Here is a 9,782-nt window from a genome sequence, read left to right on the forward strand (position 1 = left end):
GTTAGGATGACACTCAGCAAATGGAAAATCCCATCCCATCCCTTCTTTGCAAGTAGAGGAGGCTCGGAGCAAGATAATGCAAATGAAAAGTCTGGCCCTGTGACTTCCTTATCCTATGACCCATAAGCAAAGTGGGGGCTGCAGTTTCAAGGCAATTCACGCACTGTGGATGCTCAAATCCTTGTATTGTAATGAGAGCTGAGGTCCCAGATCTCTTAGGTGCCCTGAAAAATTTCAGCTTGTTTAACACTGTCCTGGGCCTGCAGACCCATGCATCTGATGAAGCAATACTCCCTACTGATGCAGCACTCTTCCTCAGCCCGTAGATATATCACTGCAGAATTCAAGACGGCTGCATTTCATCTGAGCCCACACGGGATCATGTGAGTCAATGTGTGGAAACCACAGCGGGGTAAGAGCCTCTCCAGAGATGTTTCTGGATGCTTTATGACAACCAGGAAATCTCTAGCTCTTTCTGAGATCAATTTTCGCAATAACCTTCAAAGAGCCTTTCATTTATTTGCTTTAACCTTGTTCATTCTGAGAGCCAAGGTCACGCAGGGAAAGGCTTGCACAGAGCAACAGCACTAAAGAAATTAAAAAAAAAAAAAGGCAAGCGGGATGACTCTCTTGAGCTGTTGCTAACATTTCCAGCAATAGACCTTCAAGCACGCTCTATATATAGCAATTAGTTAAAGTTTATAGTTAACTGACGTGACTCCAAACTGCATCAGACAATCAAGCCTTCAGGTAAGAGTGCAGCAGCTCCAAGGATGGCATGGATGCTTTTGAACAGAAATACTCAGCTTTTTCTGTAAATTATTGCCTCCTTTTCTTATCAGCCTCCCAGCTGGCTGAGAGCGTTGCTGCAGTGATATGAGCTAAACCTGAACATATTTATTTCAGAAACACGGTGTAGCCAGCAGCAGAACAGGTAGAGCTCTCCAGTGACGTCATGGAGGGGTTTTAGTTCAGGGCTAGAGTTATTTGTGGCTCTCCTCAAAACATCTGTTGATAAACCAGCAAAATAACTGAGGTTGTTTTGTTCATTTTCCTTGCTATTTGCTGCCAATTAGAGATAAATAAGTAACTGCCATCTTTAATGAGACTTTAGTGACACTGGCAGCAAGCTTTTGATGGCAGATTGCGAAGGGAAAGCTTTATGTGTGTGCTGGGTCAGTTGTGCCACCACAAACCTTAGAAACAAGGAGACCTGAAGGTCTGAAATTTATACCCCATGAACACATGGGCCCAAGAAGGGCTTAGTAGACCCTGCCCCATCTAGCCATTGACACACTGCATGGCCAAGTCTAACCAAGGAACCTCAGTACTAGTGGTGATGGGACCTGCTTCCCTCTCTACATCAGTGCCATAGCTACAGCTTTCTGGTTTGAGGAGAAGCCCCTTGGGTGGCTGCACAGATGGCTATGGTGGCAGAAACACTTCTGCACACTTGAATGAAGGGCCTGTGCTTAAAGGAGTGGATTGTTTCCGTTGCAGTTTTGGACATCTGAACACAATTAAGAGTCACTAGATGTGCACCCAGAGGGGGCAAAGAGAACCAGATCTGTAGGGGCTAAGCTATGGCTAGCACAGTCCTCAGCAGGACAGGGAGTCACCTTAAGTTATTCATCGGCCTGCCCATTCAAGCTGGGCCAAAAAAAAATGTTATTTTATTGATGATTCTGAACCTCTAAACTGAGCTCACTAAGTAAATGTCACCAGGGGTAAGTTAAAACAATAGTACTAGAGTGGGAAGGGGGGTTACGCAGAAGGAAATACTGTGAGGTAAGATAGTTTAAATATGCTTCAGTTCTACTTGCAATATACAAAAATTCTGAAGGAAAGGCCCTCCAGCATTGAAAATCTAGCTTTGAAAACATAAAATCCTAGAGTTTTTGCAGGTTGGGATCTCTGGTCCAACCTCTCAGTTAGAGCACAGCCAGCTTCAAACGTAGCTCAGGAAAGAAAAGCATCTTGAATCCAACCATGATCAGATCAAGCCATTTTCGATAGAGGGGAGCCTTTTATGTGGAAGCTCCTCAACTGTTCCCACTAAGTTAAGCAAGGGATTGGCTAGCTGGCAGCTGTTTTCAGGACAGAGTTTTTATTTGCCTGGTTGCTGTTTTGCTCTTCACAGGGTAAATGAATGAGAACAGGTTGAGCGTAGGAGACAGGGTATTCTTACCTTTAGAAAATGAAAAAGTAATACAATTCTTTTTCCTCTTCTCCCTATCTACTGGGCGGTTCTTGGTCAAGAATTAAATATATCTTGGAAACTGACATTCTTAATATGTTCCCCACTTGAGATGAGAGGGGAGGAAGCCTCGGCTCAGAGAATCAGAAGGAAAAAAAAAAAGTAGCTGTCCCTCTTCAGTGAGCTAATGTATTACCTTTGCAAATAGGCTATTTGAAAGCTAGTTGCCATTGATTTCACCTGCAGTTGATTTCAACTAAGTCATCACCAGGGACATAACATGCATAGACCCTGCTTCATGGTCAGACGGGTTGAGGGTAGATGTAACTTTAACCCAGTTGTTTGGCCTCCTCCTTTGGAAGAAAAGTGTTCCTGATATTGCAGGCTGAGGGTTTATCAGTGCTATGAGGAGAAAATGAAACAAACAAACAAAAACTACACCTTTAAAGCAGAGTTGTCCCACAGAGGGAAGGGATGATGGGCCACATGCTGCATGCACTGGCTGACATGTTTAACGGACAGCACTAGTGAGCTGGAGCTCCAGGTCTGGCTCGTTATTATTTAATTTTTCTTTTTACAGAAGAGAAAGGGAAACACTTCCCACACTGGCTCCCTACCATCAGCAGCTCTGATCTGTCATGCTCTGCAGCAGGCATGACGATGTCGGGGGAGTTCCTTCTGTTCGCTTCCTCTCTCCTCTGCCTGTGGGAGGGATCCCAAGAGCAGCAGGGTTGCAGTGGCTGCTCAGCTAGCCCGGTGCTGCAGCTGGGCAGCAAAAGGTGCTCTGGGGTAATGCCTTTAGCCTCTGGGTTTAATCCCATGTAGTTTGAAAATTGCTCGGCTAGCCTGGTTTTATTTGCATGGCCCAAGGAGCTGAGACACAAGGCACCTTTGCCCCAGGGGCGTTCCTGGTGGGCAGGTGGTTCACAGCAGCTGCTGGAGGTGTGCTAGGAGATGCTTGAGCCTTCCTCTCTGAAAACATTTGCAGCATTTGCTGTCTCCCCTGCTGCTGTGTTTTCACACCACGCCCCTCCACAACAGCACTGAGAGTGTCAGGACTGAAGCTGTTCATCCAGTGAACCTCCAGGTTTCCCCTCTTCACTCTTGCTGCAACCAGTCCTGTACCTGCATCCATGTATGAGATGGACTAAGGCTGAATCAGTGGGACAGATGCTGTTGTATGAGGTCCTAGCTAGGCCCTTTGCAGGTCCCCATCACACACACACGCTTCCTGGATGTCCAGGAATGCATCTTCAGCAAATAATCATCTTTACTTGTTCACAGTGAATTTCAGTACATTCCCTAGATTCACTCATGCCTACCCTGCCAGGATGTTGCTGACCATTTATAACCAAGCAAAACAGCTCAAGTGTAGAAGAGAAAACACCGTTCCACCAACCCCCAAACCTGCACCTGAATAAATTTCCTGAATATGGCTGCCAGACACCACAAAAGTGTTCAGATGCTGGGCAGAGAAGGAAATTCTTCAGGTAAATAGCTCAAAAAATATCGTTCAGCTCTAATATAAATCCAAAATTATTGGTATTTCTCCTGCTTTCCAAAGAGTTCATATCCTCTGGTTTTGTACACAAGAAATCTTCTGCAAGTCATTTCTACCTTAGGCTACACTCAGCTGTGGTGTAGCTTTCTTTTCTTTTCAAGCTTTAATCAGCAATGAGTGGAACCAATCCATTTTGTGCAGACTTCTGGTAACATAATTAGTTAACTGAGGCCTTTGTCTCCTTAAATTCAAATATGTTACACTTCCCTTCCCAAACCTTTAAATGGATACAAAATTAAGTTATCTTTGGGGATTGTTCTGGTGTTGGCATGCTGTTTGTTCAGAAAGCTTATCTGCAGCACCAGGACAATCTGCCACTTAAAATGCAACAGCTGGGGATATTTTATTTTCTCATGCTTGGTCTGAAAGCAGAGGTGTTCTTAATTAATTTTTAAAATGCTCCTTTAAAAGGCTCTAAAGTAATTAAAAGAATGACAGGAGATGTGGTATATTACCAGTGCCAAATATGATTCAGACAAACTGTCACTAGAAAATGTCTTTGACAATTCAAAGTCCTCCAAAATCTATTATTAAAGCTGTTTGGGCTTTTTCATTTTTTTCCTCCTGTCAGCCACAGTGCTAAACATTATCTCAGATCTAGCAAAATACAGATTACTGCAGAGGGCTCTATTGTGTTTTATTCTATTCACTGGCATTGGGAACCTGTCGGCTACATGGGTTGTAGCCTGTGTCAGCCAGCACCAAGCAGCGTGATTGCTGGGCAATTGATTTCCTCTAGTGTGGCTGGACTGAAGGAGCATGAGAATCCTGCCTCTCCTATTTCTGCTTCCAGACTGCAGAGCAATATAGTAAGGGAGGGCTTTCCAGCATGTCATTGCTCTTGTCTTTACTATCAGCCCGTCCATCAGTCCAGGTGATTGGGTTTTAATTGCTATTACCCCTTCTCTGGGTCGCTTCTATCCCCAGACCTCTATCCCCTCACCTTTCTACCAGAAGTCACAGACGTTTTTACATACCATCCTTTTCTTTTAATAGGCTAGCTGTTCTCTATCCATCCATGTCCTTTCCCCTCCACAAATTCTGCCACAGTTCTCTCATTCAGCTGCGATTTCCACACATCCCCAGCTCCCCATCAAAAAGGCTGCAGTCTCTATGCACACCTCCCCAGCTAAGCTCATGCAGGGGTGGAGAAGGAACGTGATCGTGGTCCAGCCCAAGCTACAGCCAACCTATGCTAGGCTCTGCCAGGCTCTGCCTTTTGCAGGCTGGATGACCACCGTGAGCTGGCACCCAGCTGGGATAGAGCATAGCTTTGTACAAAACCCTCCTGTCTCGGTTTACTTAGATGGTGCCAGAGATGGAGCCAGGGCCTTGGTACCGCTGTTTCTTTTTGAAAATACAGTGCAAAAATAGCACGTTAACCGTAAATACTGCATTCTCCCACTTTTAGCTTTCGGTGGCTGAAGCCTGCAGCAATTTGGTTATTTTTGTGCAGCGTTAATACTTTGACAGCACCTCCAGGAGCCACCGTGTGTCACCAGCTTGCTGAGCACATGGGGCATGGCCAGCCCATGGAACGGCCATACTGGTGGGCTTTGTGTCTCACATGCCGGTCTCTCTCAGGGAGCTTAATCCCCCTTTATCACCTCAGTGATAGATGTGTGGTCACCTTCAGCATAGAGAAAGCAGGTGTTTTTGTGGAGCATTGGAAGTTGCTGCTGCTGAGCCAGCTGTGCTCACTGTTTGCACCTGGGGATATATACAGTGAGGTTGTCCCATGTGGAAGGGTAAGGAATGAGCTAGTGAGATAGAGGCAACTTTGCCCTAAGAATAGATAAAGCCGTGAAAGGGGAAGCACGGAGGTGGAGAAGAGGGGTTGAAAGCCCTCAAAGGAGAGAGATGAAGGAGAGTTGCATGCAGCAGGCCAGGTGGCCACAGGATATGAAAATCCTCCCACTGCTCAGATTTGCCTGGCAACTCTTTTTTTTTCTTTTTTTTTTTTTGGCTGCCAGCATTGCTGGTGTATTGCCATACAGATGCGGCCTCCATCTGATGGGGAACGGCAGAGGAGGGAGCTGTAGGAATGGATCCCCACTCTCAGGAGATCTGTGCCTTGTGAAGAGGCCACAGTGAAGGTGTTGGCTCAATGGCAGCACCCAGCTGCTCACGGCCCTGGGATGTTGTCTGCCACCTTGTAAGTGACAGCTCTTTTACAACCCTCAGAAGCAAGTGCTAATTAGGAGCCCAGCTTCATGTACCAGCAGTGTCCTTCACCACAGCGAACGGAGGGATATGGCAGTGTCATCTGCACAGCTCCCTAATTAAACGCAAACAGTGAAAACTACTGGCCCTTGAAAAGCAACTGTGGAAATAAACCATGGAGGCCTTGTTTTATTTCTGGTCACAGCAGGGTTAAAATCTCTTTTTGGGGCCTACCTGACAAAAAATCTTTATTTAGCTCTTCTGAGAATAGAGTCAAATAGGGTTCTGTATTCCAACCCAATGGCACAAATGCCCCAGTTTTTATGCCTTATGAATAACAGGTTGTGTTGTTAAGTAGTACAGGGTCCTCTCAGAGTCTGAAGTGGTCTCTTCATGCAAGATGAAAAAAAGTCCTGAGTCAGAGACTGAAGCAAATCTCTTTAGCAGCAGTGGTGACAGCAAAGGGTGCTGACACTAGGCCCTGAGGTTGGTATTCAAAGACAGCTGTGGTGTAGGTCTAAGAATAAAATTAAAAAGGAGAGGCAGCTGCTGGAAGGGGAGAAGGTCTGGAAATGTATGGTGGGGTCTGGGGTGGAAGGAAGTCTGGCTCCTTGGGCTGAGGAAGTGCGAAGGAAAAAGAAAGAAGGTTTGAAAGCAACCCCAGGCCAAACACTACAGTTCATAACCAGGAGGAGATCACAGAAAGGAGCAATGTAAGCTTTGGCTTACACAAAAGCTACACAATGTGGCTTTGTGTAGGATAAAAGTTTCGATGGGGTGTGTGGGAGGGGATTTTTACCCAGCATATCTGTTTGCTCTTCTCTTCCCTCTTCAGTTACGGTTCATTGGAGCTAACAGTGCTTCCACCACAGCCTCAGGCTTTCAGCATCTCTTCTTCTCTCCCTTCCCCTGGACTGCTTTGCCCAGAGAGCTTTTCCTTCAGCTTTCAATATGTCAAATTTCAGTCCTTGCTCTGCGATGAAGTGGCAGCAAGCCCCAGCAATATCCATTCAGGCATGGTGGGTGTCTTTTCTGACCGTGCAGCATTCCAACAGATGCAGCGTTTGCAAGAGGCAAGCTGAGGAGATATTTCCAATCAACAAAGAAGAGAAAGGAACGTCAGTGTCAAGGCCTGGGCTGCTTGGCAGCCTCCACGCAGAGGGAAGTGCAGGGATCTCTCCATCCTGGGCATTTCTGTGGCCCGTGTGAGGAAGTTCATGGACTCCCAATGCGGGTGGGAAGGGCCCTCTGTTGGTCTCTTACCCAATGTCTCTCCTGGAGCAGGAATACCACAAAGGTAGAAACCTGCTGGTGATTTTGCTCTCCAGTCTCCATGAAGAGTGCAATAAAAAGTGAAGCACGGCACCTTGCTGGAGCTCCATGTTGATGGGCTTCATTTGCCTCCAGGCGAGGAAGGTGCGTGAAGCAGCACAGGCCAGTGCTTATGATTTCCCCTGGGAAAAAGGCAGGAGCAAAGGTGTTTAGAGTCAGACAATCTCTTCAGCTTCTGTGCACCATTATATACACACGTAATATTAAAGGCAAAGCTGCTGTGTTTAAAGACAGCACCAAGCCTTCCTTTCCAAAGTGAAACTTTTTCATCCCTTCAAAGGACTGATTTCTTTGACCCAGCAGGGAGGAATCTGACATGTCTCACCAGGAGGCCGTGGCTTGGAAAATATGCTGTGCTTTCTGCAAGAAGCCTCCTTGCACACCCAATCTATCCTGAAGGCCTTCACCCACATAGTATTTTGGACTGAAGACAAAATTTGCGGCCTACATATTGCAACTGAGTCAACAGAGGGGAGCAAAGGAAACGTAGCTCAGCAAGGCCCTTCAGAGCAGCCTTGTCCACCCTCTGTGACACAGAGGGGATGGGAACATCGAGTATCAATTTATTTCTCAGCACTTTAGCAGCAGATGCTCCAGACATGGATCATCTTTAGACACAAAGTGTCCTTCCAGTCATGTTTGAATCACCTCCCCCAAGTTCCCAAAACCAGCCAAAAAGCTTAAAAACACATGCTTAACTGATATTCAGCAGAGGTAGCTTCAGATCAGCGACAAGTCCCCATGCAGCGGGTGAAGGCTCTCCTCTGAGCGCACTGCAGACTACAGAAATGCTGTCAGGGAAGCTTTGAAACTTGGCTGAATCCTTCTGTCACAGGAATAAGGCAGGCTGAAAAGTAAGTCTTGATATCTGCTTGGAGACAGTAATGCTCCCCCGTGGCCAAGCCAAAGCCACACACAAGGGAAGTCTGTTACTGGAGCAAAATAATAATTTTAAAAAAAAGGGCAAATGAAGGATGTTGAAAGAATCAGCCAGGAAGTAGAAAAGCTGATCTGGAATGAGGCTGGTCCAGGAAGGAGGTGAGGAAAGCAAATACGACCTGGTCATGAAGAGCCCTGAGAGCTGTGGGACTCACTTGTGGAAGGAAATTGTAAGGCAGAGAGGCTGGCAGTTTCAAGAGGCAGGGAGTTTTTATAAAGACATCATGAGTTAGAGGCCATAAAACTGGAGTTTTCAAAGGGGTATCAGGCTTCTTTCATCCAGAAGACAGTCCAAACTCACTTCCTATTTTGTAGGAAACTGCCAGTTTAAGCTTTGCCTTGCTTTATATTCCTGGCTGGAACAGCATGCAAATGCAATTCCCATAGTATTCATTCAGAAGGTAGTTTTGAGATGTGAATTTTGTAGTGAATTTATTTTGCCTTTTATTTTAAGGTTTTCCTTCTCAGGGAAACACAGTGTACCTGAGTACTACCAAAAGGACAACCTAAGAAGCTCTGACAAACTTTTTAAATTCAGAATTGCCAAACGCAGCTTCTGTATCATGCAGATCTGAAACAGCTGTTGTAAGTGAAAGAGCCTCTCCTTATATTACAAGGGAGGCTTGGCAAACTGTGCTTACAACCAAGAGACATTTGGGTATGGAAATGGTCGTCTTTGTCCCACAATGCATGTCTGTTAAAATAGCACTGCATAATTTTACTTAATAGTAAAAGCTTTTGAATTTGGTGGTCTGATCTTAAACAAACTTATCTGTGCTCCCTGTCCAAGAGATTTATCAGAATAAGTCATGTCATAATGATTTGGCATCTGTAGACAGCCTTACAACATGACAAATTTAGTAATAATGAGCTTGCAGAGTCTTTCTGTGCATTGCAGCTTTTTCTAAGAAATTGGCCCATTTGTGTTTCTCCATCTTCGTGTAGCAGGAGATAGGAAAATTCACTGCAATTTTTCTCCCCTTTCATCTGTCCAGGGAACCAGACCTCCAGGCAGATAACCTACAGCCCTAAGCCAGTTTGTAGCACTTTGCAAAGCCATTGCACAAAGAAACTGGATAAGAGAACTGGGGAGTGAAAAGTTTGCCATGTGTTTGAAAATGAGCTTGTGAAAGGGTCTAAAAATACAGCAAGAGCAACTCCGTATGGTGCTTTAATTAGTAAAAAGGGTTTCTCTCCCTATAACAAATTGTAAACCTATGTCACATCAAAGAAAGGAAAGAAATAATAAAAGGCTCCTCCAAGCTAGCCTGCTCTCTGCTACTGAAACCAGACTATAAGTAAAAGTTATGGACTCCTGTTTTTTTCATTTAAAGTGTCACATTTACACTGTTTTTCCATTTGCAAGGCACTGTAACCACTCACGGTGCTTCGTGATAACATGTTATGACTATTAATAGCTATCAAACACTATGAATCCCTATTACCTGCAGTCACAGAGCAACTTTTTCATGTAATGGTTTCACTGAAAAAAATACATAGTGCACATTTCTGAGAGTATTAAAGAAAGGTTTGAGACTGCAGGAGGATTTTGTTTAAGGATTTAGCTTTATCTGGCTACCAAGCTGTAAT

At 45.2% G+C, this 9,782-nt stretch overlaps 2 long non-coding RNA genes across 3 annotated transcripts in view; one reads left to right on the top strand and one right to left on the bottom strand.

Annotated features, from left to right (window-relative positions):
• The window catches only part of LOC308193387, a 59,491-nt gene extending 53,637 nt beyond the window's left edge, over positions 1–5,854 (top strand). The window contains exon 3 of the long non-coding RNA XR_013949594.1: positions 5,732–5,854. This is a non-coding gene — a long non-coding RNA (uncharacterized lncRNA). The remainder of the gene's footprint in view (positions 1–5,731) is intronic.
• Positions 5,849–9,782, bottom strand: part of LOC308193386 — a 5,563-nt gene continuing 1,629 nt past the window's right edge. For both annotated transcript variants that reach the window (XR_013949592.1, XR_013949593.1), the window contains exons 2-4: positions 7,953–8,079; positions 7,185–7,375; positions 5,849–6,999 (exon numbers count right to left, since the gene is read on the bottom strand). This is a non-coding gene — a long non-coding RNA (uncharacterized lncRNA). The remainder of the gene's footprint in view (positions 7,000–7,184; positions 7,376–7,952; positions 8,080–9,782) is intronic.

The sequence above is a fragment of the Anser brachyrhynchus genome (assembly GCF_964034855.1).
Source record: "Anser brachyrhynchus genome assembly, chromosome: 3".
NCBI lineage: Eukaryota > Metazoa > Chordata > Aves > Anseriformes > Anatidae > Anser > Anser brachyrhynchus.